Below are 22971 nucleotides of genomic sequence, written 5' to 3'. Positions count from 1 at the left end.
GAACAAAAACTTTAGTTTTCATATCTTTTTATAAAATAAACTTTCTAAAAGTATATTAGAGATGTAGAAAAATATACTATTGACAATTTTCTTGTACTGTCAGTAAAATTGAGTGATAATTTTTAAAGTCAGTAATTTAATCATAATTTCCGTATTTCATAAACGTCTTACGAAAGCTTGTTACGTAAAAAAACAGATGGCTCGTAGAGAAATAAAACACACTGTAATTACTACGACATCTGTTTTTCCAACAGCACACAATCCGTCATCTTGTGGCTGCATAATGATACAGTCCAGATGAACTCTTTATCATCATTATTGGGTGTAGCTCGAGCTAAAAAACCATGCTGTTTTGGCGTCTGTATATCTGTGTCTGTCAATTGAACCTAACATCTGTCCTTTCCTGCTGTCTAATTGCCTGTGTATGCTGCGGAAAACTAAAGAAATATTTTCTTCCTTTTCATGAAATCTAAATATATATACCAATATTCCAGAAAAATATATGCAGATTGAAGAATTACTTTATGAAAGTATGTTTTCATGAGCGAGCACGTTACTTTGTCTATAAAAATAGACAAAGAGATAAATAATAATTAAACATTCGTCGTGCTACCCCTGTAAAGCACGTTTTCCTGTCACATCTTCGACTGTGAAAGAGATGTACTTGCCTTACTAAACAAACTAGGAATGCATCTGTAGCTCATATTTCCATCTTGTTTTTATAATATGATCAATGTATGCAATTAGTATTACAAACAGGTGTTGACAACAAACCCATGTTGTTGACAGAACTGCAGGAAACACAACGCAGGTGATGTTAACAATGTTAATCTCACCCTAAGGATATGAGGTGTTTTGAATAATCAGAACGTTGCATGTACTAATATTTCAAAACGAATTACATAATTGACATTAAAATGATAATACAGCAAAAATGCAAAAATGTTTAAACTTGTGACGTCATGGTTTTAGTTAGTTATAAACTTGTGACGTCAATTCATATCTGCGAAGTTTCAACTACTGATGACAGACTGATAACAGGCTGATAACAATACAAATAAGCAATGCTCACAATGACATCTTAACCTGCCCACTTAGAGTACAGAAAAGAAAATAAAGAAAAGGGTATATAAATGAAGTTGCATTTGGTAATCATTAAAATTAATAATTTAGTAATTAAATCAATTAGATAAACAGAAATTTCAGTTTTTAGATCATTTTATAAAAAGTATTGTGTAGAAACATACCAGCGACGCATTTTTTTTTTTTTATTATTATTATATATTAACCAACCTACATTCTTATTGCAAACTCAGTCAAATCTATTATGCATTATCAAAACTGAAGTGTTTTGTGTATAATGAATAAAAAAACCCAGGTTGTTTCATATATTTGTTCACGATATTGATCAGGAATGGAGCTCATAATATTAACCACAATTTAATGAGTGAGAAATCAAGTAATTAATGCGCCTGCGCAAATGACAAATTGATATTGTAAATCAGGATACCATAACAGCTGAAGTGTAATGGATAAGAAAGTTGCTTGTTTCTATTACTTCGAGTATTCGTGATTAAATCAAGAGGAATGCGCTTCCCCCCTTAATTCCTCGATTCCTTTCACAGAAAAATTAAACGAAGTGAATTTCCTAATTTAAAAACTAACCACTGAACATTAAACTAGAACTTTATTCTTTATATTCCTCATATTTATGTATTCTTCATATTACTCATAACTCGAAAACACTAATGACACACATGAAAAAGAAAAGTCCACATTATTATTTAAAACCATTTATTTAAAACCATTTATTATTTAATAACCGTTGATTATTAAGGATTCCTTTCCTGTCCGTTAAGGATTCCAATGAGGTATAACAACATCTTGGCTAACGAATATGACCATTTCTTATACGAATCTTGCGTAAAATAGTACTAAATATTGCAGACCCACATTCTAAATAGTTACTGTGACTTCACCAGTCAAAATGTTAACATTACAGTAATTAAAATCCTAAACGAAGCAAACAATATTTCCTTTCGTTTAAGGCAAATATTTTGTTTATCTATGGGGTTAAATATAAGGAAACGTGTGCAGAATTGTATTTGATTTGACACTGAAAATATTCATCTCCATTTACGCAAAATATTATATATTATATATATATATATTATATTGCTTATATATCTAATATATATTATATTAGATATATAAGCAATATAATTTGCATAAACATACATCAATGTTTGAAATATGCTTTAGAAGTAGAAACAGTTCCTAAACCTATTTAAGAGTTCATAGTTCCATGAATCCACTCACCAGTCGCGCATGCGCAGTTTAAGACTACGTCACGCAGTGCTAAACCTATTTCATCAATCTTTCACGAAATAACTTATTTTGAGGGGTTAGTTAAACTGAAGCGCTATAAGACAGGAAGTTGGTGTTCCTTAAATAATTTATAGAAAACGGGGAGCTTCAAAAACGAGTTTATTCACTGCGGTGGACTTCGAAGACGTGTTTAAATTTTTGAAAGAATATTCCCATGTCTAAAAGATAAACTGTCCACATCGAAGAGAAGTACGCTGTTAAAATGAAAACACTGAAATAGGTTAAGAAGGAAGGGAAATAAATATATTATTAATAAACGTGGTATTTTTAAAAGAGACAAGTGATCCTTTTGCTGTAGCGGATACAGTACATTTTAAGGTTGGTTAAGCTTTGCTGTCATGCCAACAATAGTAAAGAAAAAGGGTGTCGTGTGCACCAGTTGAGACTATAATTATGCAATCAATCTTGTATGTTAGAAGGTAACTTTTGGGGATGTTAGCAAGCCCACAGCAGGCTCGACATGGGAGATATGTAAATAACCTAGTGTCCGTAACCAGAGAGAGTGTAGCCGTAGTGGAAAGTAACCGTGTTGTTCTGGTATTACAGTGACACTTTGCGGGATTTGCAGTCGACGTTCCACGTGTAATGCTTCATTTCAATGAGTTCCTACCGAGGTGATCCATCATCTGGCGAGTCAGACAGTCTTTAGAACCCATCACCTCTTTCTCCAGGTTCACCTAATTAAGGTTACGGCTTGTGAACGAAGGAGTTTATGCAAACTTGTTCACTTCCGCTTGGGGGCGCTCCTGACAGTGTCGACAGTTAATTTACATGATGCAGCTAATTAGTAGATAAGCTAAAAACATGGGAAGAAAAACGTAAAGGGATCAAGCCGTGACATTCTGAGGTGGTGAAAGAAATGAAACGACGTGATTGACTCCTACATAAGTCGATACCTTCTTAAGGTTTCTTAATGTGGTTATCTTGCCACGGTACAATGATTTAATCCGGACTAAGAAGTATGGCACGCTAACTGCAGTTACTGTTTTATGATAAGGCACGCTGCAGGTGTTGTTAAAATGTAGAAATTTATTTCCAGATGTATTTAAAAGATGACAGAACACGCATGCGCTAGATTATTTTCTTTTAAAAAATTTAACCTTTTTTTTTTAATGTTAAATTCTAAAATTTACATAAATGGACGGAATTTTATTTTTTGAATAAGTCTTGTTTTCTTGAACACATTGTATTTAAATTAAATAATTTTTAACGTACAGAAGACTAATTTTTAAACTTTCCTGGAATGATTCTCAAATAATCCACTAATTTGCGTTTGAAATCCATTAATAAACATTAAGTGCGAAATTTTAAAATTAGTTAAATAATAAATTTAAAATTTAACTAAAAATTACATTTAAAAAATCGACCATAGTTTAATAAAAAAATTAAAATTATGATTTCTGCAGAACAACCCTTTTTTTTAAAAAAAAATCACAGAAATTGCAGTTATGTAATATTCCGATACGAAAAGTTCCCATAAATCTATTAAAAGTTAATTAAAAAATGTATTATTATTTTTTTCTTTTTCATTTCAGTATTAAAATAGTAAACCGCCTTTCGCAAATATTTGATTTAATTGGAGAAAAAAAAAAAAATAGCCGGAATAGTTCCACTTTCTGTCGATAGGTGGCGGCCCATCCTTAGCCACGACCGTGTCTTTCTTTTTCTGCTCCGCGCAAAAGATTTATAAATCGAAATCCCGTTCCGCAGTGTGTTGGTAAATGTGACGGAAGAGCAATAAATCTTCTATTATAAGCATTTCACGTAGTGCCATTGCATTTTGACGCAAAATAAATGGTTTTCAGAGAATTCCGTGTGATGTACTTCACACTCTGGCTGTCACTACAGCAAGAAACGTGCCATAATTCTCATTTAAGGAGGCAGTGGGAGGAGAATGATTAGTTTTAATCGTTTTCACACAAGCTACCTACAGATTATAGCATGAAGCCAAATAGGGTTAAATTAATCTTTTTCGGATGCTCAAACAGGCCTCGAAAGAAGGTGGGTCTTTATAGCCAAATGATGCTCGAAAGCCTATTTATTAAGTTATAAGAGGTAGAAAAGCGTTTAAATTCAAAGAGGTTTGATTAATGAATTTTTCAGACTGCTGCGCGCTTACCCTACCTTACCCTACCTACCTTTAACGATAACAACGGATGGTTACATCCTTTTAAAGATCATTATGAAGGCTGTCTTTCATCCCGCTGCAGTTCTCAATACACCGCCCGTGGTTATACAAATAAGTAGATATTTAAGTTCTTTATTAAGTGCTTTTTAAGCCTACCGCAGTGAATAAAGGCATTGTGAAAAGGACGTTATTTAAGGGATGAAAAATGTTTTACATCGCCAGCGCATGATTCAGCCTATTTACATTTCATTGTTGGCATCGTCTGCTAATAAAAATGATTGTTGGTATCGCTGCTAATAAAAATGATTGTTGGTATCGCTGCTAAAAAAATATTATTGGCATCGTCTGCTAATGAAAATAATTGTTGGCGTCAACTGCTAATGTAAATCTATGTTGGCATCGTTTGCTAATAAAAATCATAGTCGGTACTGTCCAGTGTGGAGGGGGGAAAATACAGACATTGGACAAAAATTAGTGAGCTCGTGTAATTTTTGAATTAATAATGTGTAACCCCCCCTCCTGTAGCACGAATCAATTAATGAATTTTCGTTAATAGGGGTTCAGTTGGACCCCTTAAATACTTTATACCAGTATTAGACCATTCTGAAAGCCCGGAAATCTGACTAAAGAAGTAATTTATTCATGTTTTGAGGATGCTATTGTTGCGTTTCCCTTTAAAATAATCCCATATTTTGGATAGGATTTAAATCTTAATTTGACCGGCCAAGTTAAATGCCCTGCCATTCCCTAAGACCCTTTTTTATGCGCAGCTGGTCTTTTTCGAGGTACCCGCTTCCGTGTTATGCAATTCTCTTCACAGTGTTCTCTCAGAAATCGCTGATGAGGTACTTGGTTAACGGCTTTTGCAGAAATTATTGTCTTGTTTGAAATAATTTTTCTTTTACTAAATGAGATATCCGTCACTGAACACGATCGCTTAGCAGACATTTTGGGCTACAATTCTGCCGCTGATTTCTGGTTGATTTCTACTCACCATTTCTTAAAAACTTTTATATTATCCTTTTTGGATCAACAGCAAATTCGGCTACTTTTTTTTTTTAACAGGATGTTCTTTGGACCTGCCAGATGCAGTTGGTAGATGCTGTCCCTCTTTTTTGCCTCTCACTAACACCTGCGCCCCATATTTTGTGGTGGAAAACCTTGCTTCTTCACTCACAGCTGGATTACCTGTAAATAGAGAAAACGGATTAACCTTATACTCTAATTTCAGTGCTGTAAGCAAATAAGAATAGAAGATAGACGTTTTCAATCAGTTATATACCCTAAATAACAAGTGGCCAATATTTTTCCAGGTGTCTGTAAGTGCTATCAAATTTCTGCACCACACAATGGTAAATTTCCCTTAGAAATGAAGGAACTCTTTAATGATCAAAGCATGAAAATATAAAATTCTACTCAGCATCTTTGTCTTTTTATTCCTCGTGTGTACCACATTTGGTATAATTACCGTTCTCCAACACCGGGTGGAAAACACCTGAGTTCCAGTTTCACGTCGATGATGTGAGGAATTTTTATGGGCCTTTTTCACAACGTGGCTGAGTTAGTCGATACCAGGAGAGGGTAGCATGTTTTTTCTCCAGAAAACTGGGATTTTTCATCCAGAAAATCGACCACAGAACATACGTTGGTTGTAGGGTTTAAGGGACATCAGCAAATTAGGCCATATTGCGTCATATATAATACAATAAAACCTCTAATACCAACCACCTCCTTAGGTGACCAAAATTTGATGGAACGGTTTAAAAACGATACCATATATGCATGCTAGTTACCTCTCTAAACCGACCATCAACTATCTGACACCCTCTCTTCGCGATCACAATTCTCACAACCGAGTTGATGAAAAGATTGATTTAGAGGTATAATTTGAGGGATTTTCCAGGTATAAGGAGTAGCGGGAAGCTATTAACTAATGTTTTTACTATTGATTGTCATATTGTTACTAGCTGCTGGAGCCCTTGTGGGTAGCACAGTTCGTAGAATCGCCATCCTCCCCACACTGGATGGAAAAGACCATTCGAGTCCCGTCGATGACGTAAGGAATTTTATAGGCCTTTTTCACAACGTGGCTGAGTTAGTCGGTCTCAGGCGAGGACAGCATGGTTTTTTCCCAGAACTCGCGTTTTTTTGTGCAGAAAGCAGAAAATTGACCTCACAGCACACGCAATTTACAGATAATATATCAATATGGCCTTAGTCGCCGATGCTCCTAAAACCCCTACTACAACAACTCGTTATTCTCATCTCATCTTTCGAGGAATTAATTTAAGGAGTCTATTGGACTAAAGGGCAGGAAACATTCATTAATTTCAGTTACATAAACTAAAAAGAATGTCATGCCACGTATAAAAGTGGAGGGGGGAGCCAAGATTTCCGTTGCTTATCTTAATTATACTGCAATTTACATACGCGCTTCACTGACTCACCTCTGTCAACTTTCGCTAAACTACTGGTTAGCAAAATAAAAGATGTCAGCGAACAAGAAAGTGAACACATTAGAGTTAAAACGCCGAAAGCGGAATGACTGGATGAAAAATACTACTGCTGAGATCCAGGGATCAATTTGAAAAATAAGGAGACGATAAAGAAGATATGGTCTGAAAATGCCAACAGAAATCTTCAGAAGGAAGTTCATCAAACCTTCAAGGAGATCAACGATTTGACTCGTTCGTGGTGCTTGTGCAAGAAATTTGCCGATAAGTGGCTTAATATTAAAACAGAAAGCAGAGTTTTGCTAACGTACTAAAGATTGGTAATTTTAGAACTAGTAAAGGGTGGCGTAAAAAGTTTTGAAATCGAAACAAATATTGTGCTCAAATATGTTTGTGGTGAAAGCGCGTCAAATAATCCAGATGAAACCGAGGACTGGCTTTCAAGATTAATGGATTTGATTGAAAGCTACGAACCAAACAACACCATTTTAAATGAACTGGTAACAGCGCTTTTTTTTTTTATCACGCCTTGCTCACAAAATCGTTGATTTAAAAGAGTCTAAAAGAGGCTTTAATGTCAAAAAAGCAAAACAGATTCACAATTTTGTTCTGTACAAACGCGAAAAAGAAAGACCACTAATTATAAGCCCTCGTCGGTAGCACAGTTGGTAGAATCGCCATCCTCCCCACACCTGGTGCAAAAGACCCGAGTTCGAGTCCCGTCGATGACGTAAGGAATTTTTATGGGCCTTTTTTCACAACGTGGCTGAGTTAGTTGGTCTCAGGCGAAGGTAGCATGGTTTTTCCTCCCGGAAACCACCAAACAGAAAATCGACCACAAAACACATTCAATTTACAAACACGGAGCAATATGGCCTTAGTTGCTGATGCTCCTAAAACCCTGCTTATCCCCCCCAAGTTAGTTATACAACATTGGCCTTCTAGACGTTTATTATTTATTTTCTATAAACCATACTTTACAGTGCACATCTCCGAATTCAGTTCATGTTAACAAACTTATCTACTAGAACATAAATTAAAATAGGGCTTCGTGTATTAATATATACAAAGAAATTATCCATGGTCCCAAAGGTGATCCTCGTGGTACTGCGTTACAGGCAGATATTACCTGGATAATGGTTGATTTTGGGGTAAAGGATTTCGTGCGGGATTCCTTAACAGAATTAGAATTATAAAATTAGAGAACTAGCTGAGATCATTGGTAACCAAATTAAATTTTGTGAACACTTATTGCAGATTTAATTACGTTGATAAATATTTATGAATGACTGCGTCATTTTATTTATTTTGTGATACTGTTTATTAGGAAGTTAGAAGAAACAGTAAGATGGCATTAAAAAAAAAGAAAGAAAATCATTCTTCTGTTCATCCAATGCAAGAGAACAAAATATGATCCGGTTAGAAAGCTACCAAAATATGACCGAGCTGAAGATTAAATGTTAAGCGTTCAGAGATTTCTGAGTGTGGACATTAACTGCATTTAAAACTGTGGGGATAGATGCCATTCTCTGTGGAATTATTATTAAGACGTTATGATATCCATTCAGGTATCAGGGTGAAACCCCAAAAGACATTAGAAAAGACACAGACCTGATCTTTATCATGCATTAAATACAGTAGAGGAACTACAACTGGCGGCCAATACAAGATCCTCCATTTTGGAGGATCAGTACCGCCTAGCAACTAGATGTACGCGTTCTCTAGTTTATATAACTTAATTAAAATGATATCCAGATTATTTAGTTTACTCAAGTCTTAACACCTCAATCAAATTTCCACGTAATAAACGTCTAAACTAGTTTCTTCTTGTAAAGTGGGGATTTACTTGAAAACTAAGAAGATTGTGTATGCTTAAACCACTCATAACATTACGAAAAAATGCATAAGTGACATCATTACTGGAAAAAGTTCGAGTAATGACGTCACTGAGACAGTTATAACCTAGGAAAGCTGAAATCTTGAAATTACTAAGTGAACGTTTGAAATAATTATTGTTTCAGATTTTTTGAGTGTTTTCTTCCATTGAGGTAATATAATTGATTATTACGCGATGTTGGAGATAAATTAAAGTGATTATAAGGAACAGTAGTGGAAGAAGGCATTAGCCAATCATTAAGTACATAAATCCGTATATTTCACGCATGCGCAAAAACACCGTTCTTCGATCGTTGTTTCAAGCTCTTTATTTATTTTGTATTATCGTTTAATTAATTAAAATGACATCACTAAAACATTAATTAAAAATTAAAATGACCGCGAATTTATTAACAAAAGCCAAAATTTAATAAATATTTCAGAAAAATAATTATTAATATAAGAAAACACCAGCTCATCTATTACATCAGATAATAATTTTCATCAGCTGAGAGAAGAAATATGGGTTTATTTTGCATAAAAAAACTATATTACTTGGCCTTGAAGACAAGTGTTAAAAACAAAGAATTTGTTCATCAGGAGTTGTTTTCGTGTTTACTTTTCAAGATGGTCAAAGAACTGAACTAAAAACTATTTCTAAAACTCCCCGATTCTCCCTCCTAATTAAAGATTAGCTTCTTTCTTCCTTTGAGACCGCGATGGATCAGTCTGTAGCAGATACACTTCCTCTAACCATCCAACATGGGCGCTTCAGCTGGACGCTCCTCACACTGCCCTAGCCAGAACGCAACTCCGAGTTCAAAGCGCCACCTACCCCTTAGAAGCTTAGAGGTGCACAAGTTTAGAAGCGGTAAAGCCCAGTAGAAAACAAGAGGCTGTCAAGATTGTATTTATAATTCACATACGTCCGCTAAGTGTTAATAGAAGAGGACGATGTCCTTGTAGGTAATAAATATTTCTGAGGAAACAGCGTTTGTCCAGCTCTCTCGGCAGGGCATCTAGTGATAATCAATTTCACCACGGACTCGCGGAACAATACTGAACCATAAATATTTAATATATCCTTCTCTTTCTTTCTGTCACCCACATTACATGTGACCGATGTGTCTCTCGCTACATCGCATTATCATCAGCAACTTAAGTTAACCTGACACTCGTCTTGTATTCAAAGACGTCCTTTATGACGTGAAAATTTAGCGGCAAATTGGAAATACGCTTTGCTGTACTCACCAATTTGAAAGCAATCTTGTAGGCTGACAAATTCTTTACTTTACAAGACTTGGTTTTTCTCTCTCATCTCTATTCCCTGGTGCTAGTTATGTTACCACGCTTTGATACCCTAGTGCAGTCTGCCTGCACGAGAGATAGCGATTCATCATGTGGGCTTGTTATTGCTCCGGGTGTAAAGACAGACACTAGCGTTCCTCTTCCCTACTCCTCCTCCTCCCCCCTCCCAGAAAGCTCCTTCCTTCCCCCTTCTATCCAGACCTGTAGCAACAATACCGGGGCCATATAAACAGATAGGAGGGGTGGGCGATATAAAATTCATGTCCAGCGCAGCCAGTCCTACTCGTGGCTGAGAACAATCAGTCACTCAGCTAGGAAACGTGTCACATTTTCCACTCGGCAAAGTCGGCCGTTACGTGAGTCCGATCATTGCATGTCTGGCGGCCATAAATCAACATGCTATAGGCGAACAAAAATTTTAAATATTCACACACGCCCGGAATAACCGCGTTGTTCTTTTCTTAGAAGTTTGTGGGTGCGCTTTTACTGCTCGGTAACACCTACCATTAAAAAACACGTGATTGTGTGTGGTGTTGGAGAGAAACATAAGGGGGGAACAACAAAAAAAAGCAAGCTTTAACAGCTCCAGTCTTTATTTTCACAGGGCGGATAAACCTAAAAGTTCCAGAAGTGACAGGATGAAAGGTTGTGTAGCTTTTTGGGGTTGAGTAACGCGTAAATTTTGAATGAGGCCGCGAAGTGCTTCATCCATACGTACATGCAAGTTGACAGCTGCTGTATTAAGCAGATATCGTGCGTAAAATGTTCCTTCTCTTACCCGCTGTCTTGTCGCAGTCCAGTAACGAAACAAATTGCAACTGGCAAAGACCACACCTCGCTGCAAACTAATTTCGCAATTTTATGATTTCATTTGTGAAGAAAGCGATGTTCGCTTTAAAGGCCAAAGTTACTACGCATGAATCCTAAGAGAAAAACGGTTACTTTTTTAAAACTGTTACTTTTGAAAACTTACTGAAGCACTGAAGTCGTGACGAACATCGAAAGCTGATAGCTCTTCTCGTCACTACGCATGCGCAGACACAATCGTTAATTATCTTTTTTGTCTCTAAAAATAGCCTAATTTGCATATAATTGATTGTACATAATATTGGTGTGACTACACCATAGATCACATTTAAAGGCAAAAAACTACGTTTGTAGTGTAAAACGGCATCATTTTATCTGTATCTCATATTGTGCTCTTCCTTCACAACGAGTTGCCATGTATTGCACTACCTCGAATAAGTAACGCTTCACTAAAAGAGAAGACTATTGTTGCTTATTCTCAGTGAGCACCACCCAGACACCGTTTCAAGGCTTTTTGGCCTTTCATCGGTGGGTGGGCTGGTAGCGTGGTATTGCAGACATGACAATCCAGTTGTGAAGATAATCACACAATATGAGATAAAATGATGCCCTTTTACACTACAAACGTAGTTTTTTGCCTTTAAGAGTGATCTATGGTGTATTCACACCATAGATCACTCTTAAATAGATCACACCATATTACACAGATTATTTTACCCTTAAACCTATGATGCCTTGAGTTTAACCTATAATTGATTGTAAAAATGCCATAATCGATTATTTCAATTATGATTCTCGATTATGCCGGTCACTACACGTAACCTTGCTTTCCAAATTTATTATGGACGTAAACATGGAACAATATGGGGCTTTAAAGTTTTGCACACGATCGAAAGAAGTTTCAATAGCTTAGAAGATCTTGTAATGAGGGTTGAGATGACGAGATATTCATCTCTACTCCAATCCAAGATAGCATTCAACCGTATCAGAGCGCAGACCAACACGTGTGCATTACCGAATTTAGGTAGTTGGTTGGGGAACCTGGTTCGCATATTTTTAGAGCTCCTAAAAATAAGTCCAGGAGGTGTCCAAGATCAACAGTGATTACTTTGGTACGCGCCCTCAGCAAATTTGGGACCGGGGAGCAACTATGCTACTGCTAATCCGACCTTCGGAGCATTCATTAACCTTTCCTTGAAAATCTAGAAAAGACTGCATCAGTACCGTGTCAGCTGATGCAGCAATAAACCTCGTATAGGTTTTTGAATCAACTTTAAAACAACGGAATCAAGTTTCTGGTGGTTTTGTTGTTTTAAAGTTTGGACAAATGGATGACGATAGCAGCGAATTCTAGAAGCCCGTCCACTCAGTAGAAAGGGTTAAAAAGTCGCTGGAGTGTGCGTAATTTAATGAGAAATGGCAAAAGATTGACTATTCGCCAAGTGGCCGAAGAGGTAGCATTTCTTATGGCACATATCTGGTTCTTTTAACTGAAGACCTGGGAAAAAAGCAGTGCATCTGCTTAACTCGTACGATAGTTTTCAGCTTAAGATATTTAACAAGTGAGTCAGCCTCCATATTAACTGGATATGGCTCCCTAAGACTATTGCTGTTCCCCTAACTTTAAAATACACAGAAGCCTCACGATGTTCGTTCCCTTGGCACAAATACTGAACCACACACACACACACAAAAAAAAAGACATTCATCAGAATCAACATCGAACTATTAAAAACAAAATAAAAACTGAGCCTCCACTCTGGAACTTTTTATAACAAAGCCACGGTTTATTAAACATGCAAAGATCAAATCGAAAACACAATCAAACCTCCGAATAGTTTAAAATTTCAAAAGAGAAGGCTAAAATCGATCGCTTCGTCCACTGTAATAAGACGCTCCTTGTAAAGTTTCTTACATGCGAATATACTTTGAGGTGCTGCGAAAAGCATAAAAATACGGACTGAAACAGGCGAGTGTAAACCACTGTGAAGTAAACTCTAGGGAGCCCCGTATCGACATTTCTCGTGTAGCCAACCACACCCCTATTTAATGCAGGGCTTTAGATTCAGCTCTGCCATTTACATAACATTACAGAAGTTATCTAGGTTGTGTCGGAGACTTTGGGCGAATATCAACCTGACGGCGTGACACAGACACTCTCCAAGAAGTTCTTATCGGGATGCATTATCTGAGCGAGAGTTTTGATCTGTTCGGATATTTTTCTTCTTGGATGTTGTTACGAAAGAGGATGAGTTGGCAGGCCAGGTAATTGGCCTCCCTCTTTTCTGTAATCAAACTTATTAATAAACTCTGGGAAAGATGACGGATCACGCGGTGTTTTCCTCCGAAGCAACTTCCAACTGCATTTTTTTTCTTCCCCATCCCCTCCCCTTCGAAAACTGAAGGCTGTTAAGACAGGAACGGCTGCAGAGAATGTAGCTCCCTCTGCCGATTTGTCATAATTTATTATACTAAACTTTGACCACATTTTTCTTTTGATAAAAACCGAAATGCCACGAGCAGCACTCAGTTTGGCGAAAACTGGCCAAGAGCAGGTACTTTTTCAATTATAATTTTAATTGATCTGTGTTGTCTTGTTTATAATGTTGACCTCGAGGCACAAGTGGTAATTAAGAGCTGTTCTTATATCACTTTCGAGTGGTAGCGAAATTGCTTTCCGAGACATAAGTGATCTGATGCTGAAGTTAATTTGATGATCCGAAATGTGAACCACACTTTGAATTTTGATTATCAGTAATAGTAAATTAAGGAAAAGTGTCGTCCATAGTAATATAATGATATATGCATTGCCATTCTCGAAGTGGAGCTTGCCAAGGCGCTATTTCGAAAAATTTATCTCCAGTGGATTACGTCAATATACTTGATTCCATCAGCTGCCACACTTCACCAACCAAATCGGAACAGTTCATGCCAATTGATCTTTGGACCTTGTGTTTGGACCTTGTGTTACCTTTTATCTTAAACGTCAGTAAGAAAAACAAATGGGCTTAATCAGGTCCTACAATGTCCTCCTGATAAGGACCGCAAAGTTAGGCGACAAATGGAGCAGGATCCCATTCTCCACATACCAAAGCTTGTAGAAAGTTCCACCAGAAGGCTACTGATAAATCATTAAAGTCCACGGAGTCGAAGAAATTGAAAAACATTTCTAACGAAATGTTTTTCAATGTCCTAATAATCTTTTAACGTAGTTGTGAAACTGGTCCTCTCGATGCCCAAAAGGGCTAAGATCGGAACTCAGAGTCGGCAATTTTGATGGTAACACATTGTCTTCAAACAAGGTAATCGAAAATTGCCACCACACTCCTCTTCTTCCATCAGAATGTGGAGGGGTGCGATTCATCAGTCGAGAAAATATATTTCCAATCCTACGAACAACAATAAGAATAAGTTATCTTAACAGTAACAGTGGCATGTGATGCAAGAAAGCAAATGTATGAGCTTATGTAGAATCAGCCAAAATATATATATATATATATAAATAAATAAATAAATTCACACATCCATTCTCTCTAAACGTTTGTCCAGTTCCTCGAATCTATTTAAGCTATCAACTTCCACAACAACAGATGGAAGTTTGTTCCAGCAATTAACCACCCACTGGCCAAAGTAAATTTCCGCACATCTATTCTACATCTGTCTTTCCTCAATTTGAATTTATGCCCCCTTAGGTTCGTAATCTGAGCAAGCGGAAGGATCCCATCAGAACCTGACTGCGTTTAAAAAATTAAAATTTCCAGGAGCTCAGGGATATTCCCCCCCCCCCCTCCCGCATACGAGTATATATATTATGTGTGAACTGTCAGTTTCTCAAGGGCAATAACACAAATATTATAAAACAAAAGTCATTTATCATACAAATTACAATACTGGTGTTAATTTACATCTAATTATTAATTTTTCTCATTTAATCTATTAATACACGCTATCATTTCCATAAAATGTCTCTCAATTAACAATCTCAACTCTATAGCTTCAAACGCTAAATTAATTCAATCTTAATCACTTCCTCATATTTCTCTTATTCACCAATATCAATTCTCTTCACAACAGCAATCCACAACTCGCTAATCAATGCTATCAATTCCATGTGATCCCTCTTAATTTAGCAATATCAATTTTCTTTACAACTTCAACCAATAAACAAACTCAATGTTAAACATTTCCTTGTTTCTCGTGTTTCTTCAACTCCAACCTTTCTTTAAAATAATCTCCCACTTTATCTAAGTACCATTTCCAAAACAACACAGTTCAGAGGGACTTCTCTTTCACGGTGGGATTCCTTTGTGCAGGTTCCTTCTACAGAGTGCGGTGATTTCTCGCTCTCTTCTTAGGTACACTGCATCCTGCTGTACAGCTCTTCCAGTACTGTCTTATTTCGGGATTTCGAGAACAGTTCTCTGTTAATACTGAGGGAAATTACCAGAGCAGTAGTAGAAGCCAGGGCAGTATCTGACTGGCTTGTTATTCAACTTCCGGATTAACTTCTAGCACAGGAACATGCCCGGCGGAACCCTTCACTATATAGTTGGACACTCCCAGAATTGGACCCGAACCGAACCCAGAACTACCACTGCAAGTATGCAACCCCTCCGAACAACAACCACAAGCCCCTCTTTTGGTGCGGGCACCTTATTTATTTCCTTCTCATTTATTGAATTGATTGCAAATTACAATCGCCCCTTGTACTACTTTTTTATATGCAAACTTATGTGCAAACCCCTCTGGGGTTTGCACGTATTTACGTATCTCCCCTATCTAATTTAAACCTGACCCAGTCACTGTGTTATTCTTTAAACTCACTCTTCTTCCTTTGGTGGGAAAAACAGAATATTTTTCCCACACAACGAAACGCTTTCATCTTTTACCTCAACATCACCTGTTCACAATTCCTTTGAACTGCTCCATTCCCAAAATGCACTAAATGTCGCATCGTTCAGAAGCTTTTAATTTTAACCCTGCCCTACCAGGCCTGCTGCCACTAATGGAAATATTTCTGTAATGATGTTTTCGTTATTCCTTAAGTGCTTTACTTCCACACACACTATACTTACTAAGAGAAATATATTTGTAAGATTTTATGTCTTACAGTTTCATGATGTTTTCAGGTTCCGTTGCATTTGTACTGCGTATAACAAACCCTCATTTGCAAATTCAGCAATATTAATTAATGATTTATTGTTGTCGATTTTATAACCTTTATGTGAATAAATCATAAACAATTATTTTTTTAAATTAGTGCCGAAAAACCGGTATTTTTGAATCAATACCGGGATTTGAATACCGGAAAAAAATTACCGGTATTCGGGATCCCGGAATCTTGGTATTGTAAGCCCTAATATGCAGTACTTTGCATTTGTCAAGGTTAAACTTCAGTTGCCACTTCTTAGCCCATCTGCCCAAATTATCTAGATCCTGTTGCAGTAGCACACTGTCATTAACAACCCTGCCAACCTTTGTATCATCTGCAAACTTCGACACTAAGCCTGATATACCTTCATCAATATCATCGATAAATATACAAAACAACAGTAGACCTAACACCGAACCCTGTGGGACTCCACTAATAACATTAGTCCAAGAAGAGCAGCACCCATTGATTACTACCCTCTGTCTTCTCCCACTTAACCACCCTTTTATCCATTGTAGCAACTTACCCTTAATACCATTCTGCTCCAATTTGTACAAAAGTCTTCCATGCGCAACAGTGTCAAAAGCTTTCCTGAAATCCAAATATATGATATCAAAATTATTTTTTGCATCCAGTTCCTTTGTAACCACATCATAATATCCTATCGAATTTGTCAGACAAGACTTTCCCTTAACAAACCCATGCGGTGTCTGAATTATTAAGTATGTTATCTTAGACTGTGATTATCTTATAATCTTCCAATACGTTTTATAACAGTCGATGTTCAACTTTATGTTGTCTGAAGTATTAATAACGAGAATCATTCACCATGACTGAGGCTTTAGTCAAAAAATATTAACCTACAAAGTTGTCATTTTGTCTATTGCCACACATGCAGCTGCAGTGTGATTTACTGGAACCAGGCTTTCCACTTTCAAGAGTAAATTGTGTACTTACAACGCAATTTTATTTTACTTCTATCATACTTTTAGGATTGTCTCGACTCCTGCTTTACAAGTATTGTCTGGTTCCATGCCCCTTGACTTGTTCTTAGCTTTTCAAGGATTTTGCTTTTTCTTTAAAAAGAATGTCCCTCTTGACGTTGACGGCTTCAAATTGATCAATCGAAAGATCCGAAAAGAGAAAACATCAGTCTTCAATAACCTTATGTCAAGTTGGGCAGCAACGTTGGAGTGACTCCCCTAACGGTGAAGTTACTAAATCATTTATCCAGTGGTTTGGGCTTCTCGGGGTACGGGATTTATTGATGGCATCCACTGGTATCGCAGTACCTCCCACACCCACTGGAGATACTGGTATAGCAGTACCTCCAGTGGGTGAGGGATTTCGCCCTTTAGGGCGGACAATGATTCTAGTGCCTAAGGTCCACCACGTTTTCTCTCGTGGGTATCACAGTTGGTAGGAACGCCGTCCTCCCAACACCGGGTGTAAAAGACATGAGTTCGAATCCCGTCGATGATGTGAAGGATTTCTATGGGGCTTTTTCACAACGTGGTTGAGTTAGTCGGTCTCAGGCGAGGGTAGCATGGTTTTTTCTCGCTTAAATTCGGGTTTTTCGTCCTGAAAACGGAAAATCGACCTCAGAACACGCAATTTACAGACAATATACACAGAGCAATATGGCCTTAGTCGCTGATGCTTCTAAAAATCTACAACAATAGCAACCATCACGTTTCGTGCTTAGTTGTGGCCCAACTCCCCGTGGTGTAGAGTCCTGTAGACGGACATTGGGCAGGCTTTCCAGGTGACGATCGCCTTCCTCATGACTAAGTGGCCAGAAACAACTTAACAACACAACAACACACACTGCACAAACATAACATCACACACATATCTGGCCTTTTACAGAATTATGTATTCATCATAGTGTACCTAGGCGGAGTTAAACTGATGTTCAGGTGCTGCCCCACATAAGATACCATACATGTCTACGTGTCAATGAAAGCATTGCTATGTTGTTTAGTTGTTTATGGCCAGATGAGTCACAACACTCAGGACTGTGCAAATCGAGGTGCATCGGATGCGGTGCACCAGAACCCCGATCTAGGAGCCCCCAATCGAGGGAGCCATCAAAGTCTAAACATATATAAACGACGCCGTTAACCTCTTTTGCATGAGTTTTACTTAAGATAAACACTTTTAAAGTAAAGTTTTGTAAGGCCTGGAAGTTAGTTCTGTTACTCACAAGATCGTTATGATCAAGTGTGATATATCCAGTAGTATCGAACAGCTGTTGTCTAAAGACTTCATAAAGAAGACAGTCAAAAAGAATATGCGAAGAATCCGCCCGAACACCACACAGACAAAGATCAGCATCAGAAAGATGAAAGTAAAATAACTTTGAATTAAGAGAACTATGTCCAGTCGATATGAAAGTTGTGAACAGACTAGGAGCCAGCCACTTTAAAGTGGCTTTATTAAAAATAGTAGGTGTCGAAAAAAATTGAAAAGTGACTGTACCCTTCAAAGAAATTGTCCAGCGAAATTGGCATCTGTTTGTTAAGATCTGCAAACAGCGTGTTTTTTTTCCAATTTCGGAAGGACAGCAGGATCAGTGGAGATACCACCAAATTCAACAACACAACCTTTCCCAGTGAAAAAGGATAGTCTTCTAAAAACGAAAAATTGATCTAGTGATGGGCAACCAGCAATAATTTAAAGCGCAGGAGTGGAGACCGCGAGACAAGCACGAGTAGTGACAAGCAAAAAAGATCTTTGGATGGAATTGAGTTTGTCTTGAACTGTGAGGAGCCTAGCACGATGAAACCAGGCCCCACCACCATAGGTAACACAACAGCTTCATACATTGGTGCGAATGTTTTAGCGCTCAATCGCCACCGCTGATGAGAAATACAAAGGAACATGGAAGAGAATTTTTTTTCCTAAGTTTTGTCCCAGTGATGTCCATGAAAACATCTCCCAAACCATTATACCACATCCGCCGGTGGCTTGTTTTGTCCAATCTTGCAGTCTGGTTGCAACTGTTCACATGCTCGCCGTCGAATACGCGTCAGGCCATCAGCCTGCTGGACCTGGAACCTTGATGCACCAGACCAGGCGCCTCTTTTCCAGCTGACCAATATCCACGAACGGTGCTCTCACTGCAGGCGAATGTGTCGATGACGTTCGGTTAACATTGTCACATGAACAGGTTGACCCAAGAGCGTCTGTTGGATGGAATGCTCGGAAACGTTCCTCTGCGCCCTGGTTGTGGCCTGAGGTCAATTAAGGGATCGTAAGCCGTCTGTTGTCTAGGTCGACAAGCGCCAACTGCCTCGACTGTCAACCAGTGGTGGTTCCCCCGTTCCGGCACGTTGGGTAGTTGTGTCCCTCTTCGGACCATTCCACCATACTTTCACTATGGTGGCCTTTGAACAGCCGACAATGCCTGCAGCTGGCAAGATGCTGGCCCCGCCTTATTAAAGCCAAAAATAATTTCCCGTCCAACCTTCATCAGTCCCTTTCCTTTCCTCATTGCAAGAGCTTCGTAATGACGAACTGAGAGGCACTACCGTGCTGCCACGTCGGCTAGTGACGTCATTCCTGAGTGCTGTAGGATGCGTACACTCGTGGAAACACGGTTGGTCATAATGTTTTGGCTCATGAGTGTACATAGTAAGATATTTATTCATAGTCAGCACATGATTGCGTATTCTTGTTTATTTATTTTTTATCATTGAAAACTCCAAATATTAAGGCATTTTTTAAAATTGAAACAGATAAGGCTAAATAAACTTAAAAGTTTATACAGCCTGGGACACTTGGTGGCATGAATTCCATTAGGTGTATGAGGGAGTTTAGCGCCAGATTAGACATCAGGATATTTATCAGCAGCTATAGCGTGGTGGGTTGAGAGCTGAGAAGCCAAAATGTCCTTTCCAACATCCTAAACATTCTCAATTGGATCTAGATCTGGAAAATTAAGCGACTAGCGTAGGTGCTGAAAATCTTGAGAATGTTCTTCGAATCATTTAGGTACAATTTTTCACGTTGAATAGTTGTGTTTTGGTCTTGAAAGAATCCATTGCAATCCTGGTTAAAATGAAGCATTGGAGGGTGAAGTTATTACGATACGACAGAAAGATATTCATTGGGAGGAGGTAAAACGACCTTTTAACGGGTTGAATGACCCAGTCCCTACCAATAGAACTCCATATATCATGGTATACTCCATACCGTGAAACTGCCTCCAATTCCCTTGAGTGGTGGACACAAGACAGTCTAGATGCATGAGTTCGTGAGGTTCACACCATACTTTCATCCTACCATTGGTACAGAAAAGTAAACGAGACTTGCAAATGGTTTCTTTAGTTTTTTAACCAGTGAGTGTATAGACATATATCCGTCCAGAGTCGAATATACTGTATGGCTATATGAGCTTCTTCATTGCTTTCTCCATCCTCAAACTACAGAAATGCTGAAAATTCTTAGTTGATTATGGAATTACATCCATAGTTTGTCTTTATTTTTCCTTAGAGTATGTACAAGAGATTTAGCCAATCCCATTGAATCACTGAACATCAATCACGCTATCACCCTTTTAAATGTGCTTAAGCACTGCACGTTTCACTTATAAATTAATAACTCGTAGGCCTCTGAGGAGATAGTAGTACAGTTGTGAGTGCAAATGCCGCGATAGAAAGAGTTAATATACTTCCAGCGCGGACGTGTGACACATAAGCAATCGATCTGCATCTGACATTTCAACACCATTCAGAATCTCTAGGTCGACGACTGGTGACGTGATCTGAAGAATCGGACTGGTTCTGAAACCGTCAACTAAACGACCTATAAATCCCTCGAAGCTGACGGGATGGGACAGAAGAGCCCTACAAAGAGTTGTCCAACGAAGAGCCCTGCAAAGAATCATCCAGCGAAGAGCTCTGCAAACTCTTCCCGTCCGCGTTGTCGCAGCACGCACACACAGACCCTCAGTGATTGGGACACATGTCAGCACCAGTATAGTGCACAGGATAGGGGCAACCACGGTCATGCAGCCTTCCAGAACCCACTGATCACTTCGACTAATCCTAGATGCCGTCTAGCTTGATACAAAGCCCACCGTTCTTGGACCGTAGATCAATGGAAAGCTGTGCTTTGGTGTGACCAGTCGCAGTACACGGTCTACCTGTCTGATGGACGTGCCCAAGTGAGGTGGAGGTACAAACAGAACTACCCGTCGAACTGTATCGTCCAAACAATAAATTTTGGCGGAGGGTTTGTGATGGTCTGGGACTGTTTTTCAAGGTTTTTGCCTGGAATCATTGGTTGTTTTGGACAAACCATGAAATGCTGAGGTATATCTAGACGTCTCTGACAATAAAGCATTCCCTACGTTGTGGCACAACGTCGGGGATAGACCATACCCATATCAGCAGGACAGAGCTCCATGTCATAGTGCTCGCGTTGTGATGGTCTGGATTGAGGACAGGAGCATCGAAAATTTGGCCAGACCAGAACACTGACCTAACCACATCAAAGGCGTAGGTATAAAAATTTAAAGGAAACGTAAAGGTCCAATTAGAAACAAATTTGTGAAAACTCCAGATCGGGGCTGGAACCAGTGCCAAAAGTTCTCAGCAGGCGACATGAATCCTATGATTATTTCATAAGTTGTTCATTAAATTTTCAATAATTGCATTCTGCACTTCGTTTTGTATAAGTTTCGGAGTTATATACGCTTTTTAATTTGCTGAAATAAATAAAAATAAGTGCGTATTACCCTTACTTACCCATTTATTTTTGTTATCCAACTTAAGACTTCCACGAGACGTAGAGCGGCCGGTTAATACTCACCCGATTAATCCACACCCCAGATTAAATTAAAAATGAAAAAGTATGCAACTATACACGATCCAATCAATTAAACAAAATTATCAAACATAATTCTGATAATCTAAAGAATGAACTGCTAGTAGCGCCTCCCTGGTGTCTAACCACGGAAACAATGCGTGGCAATAAATCTCATCATTTAGATAATACACCAGTAGTTCACTGTCAGTCAGGGGGATACAATTTCCTTCTTAAATGTCAAATAAATTCTTAGCCACTCCCACAAAGTCACTGGGGAGATAATTCTACTTACAATATCGTTAAAGGGAACTTCTAGCATTAAAAATAAATTTACAGAATATAAAATAAAAATAATAAAAATATAAAATATAGCTTTGTTCATCGCGAAGGTGAGAAAAATCGCACAGAATCCGCTCTCCTTTGAAGGTCTTTAAATCCCGCTTTTATCAGAGCGTCCTCTCATCGCTGTTTGGCCTCCAATCGGTTCAAACCCCCCACGTAAACAACTTCGAACCAATCGGCTAGCTGGTGCCATCTCCGAACTCGTCTCTCTCTCTCTGTCTCACCTTGTCACAAATGGTAGCGACGTGCGCATGCGTGGTTCAACCGTCAGCGCCGAGTCGTGTGTTCGCTGTTTAATGGGATGTGTAAAATATGGCGGTAATTTGTCGCAGTTGCATTTTAAACCTCGGCCATGGATTAGCAGAAAATCACGGAATTGGCCCATTAGTCATGGGTGTTTAGACGGAGATTACGAGAAGGGAAGGGCAGGGAGGAAATGATGCGCTAACGTCCGTAACTTAACTTACCTTTTCGGAAAGATTAGGGTAACCACCATTAAACTGGTGTGACACAGGAGTCTTTAATGAAGTCATTAACACCCGGGTCACTAGACGTACGCTTCGCGGGCATTATGTGTGCGTGCCGTGTCGGGAACCATTAATAGATAACACTTTTATCAATTAGTTGTATGGAAATAAATTTTGCTAATTAAACCGACACACAGCGTGAAAAAACTGTATTGGTTATCACGCGAGCAGTTGTAA

The 22971-nt window shown here is 38.4% G+C and overlaps 1 long non-coding RNA gene across 4 annotated transcripts in view; it reads right to left on the bottom strand.

The window, feature by feature from the left end:
- Window positions 1-22971, bottom strand: part of LOC150075092 (uncharacterized) — an 82771-nt gene that overhangs the window by 10545 nt on the left and 49255 nt on the right. For 2 of the 4 annotated variants that reach the window (XR_016547882.1, XR_016547883.1), the window contains exon 2: window positions 5511-5704. The exons of the other annotated variants lie outside the window; for them this stretch is intronic. This is a non-coding gene — a long non-coding RNA (uncharacterized LOC150075092). The remainder of the gene's footprint in view (window positions 1-5510; window positions 5705-22971) is intronic. 4 annotated transcript variants of the gene reach the window in all.

The sequence above is a fragment of the Mastigoproctus giganteus genome, chromosome 14 (assembly GCF_048544385.1).
Source record: "Mastigoproctus giganteus isolate SK-2022 chromosome 14, ASM4854438v1, whole genome shotgun sequence".
NCBI lineage: Eukaryota > Metazoa > Arthropoda > Arachnida > Uropygi > Thelyphonidae > Mastigoproctus > Mastigoproctus giganteus.
This window is presented reverse-complemented; position numbering and strand designations above follow the sequence as displayed.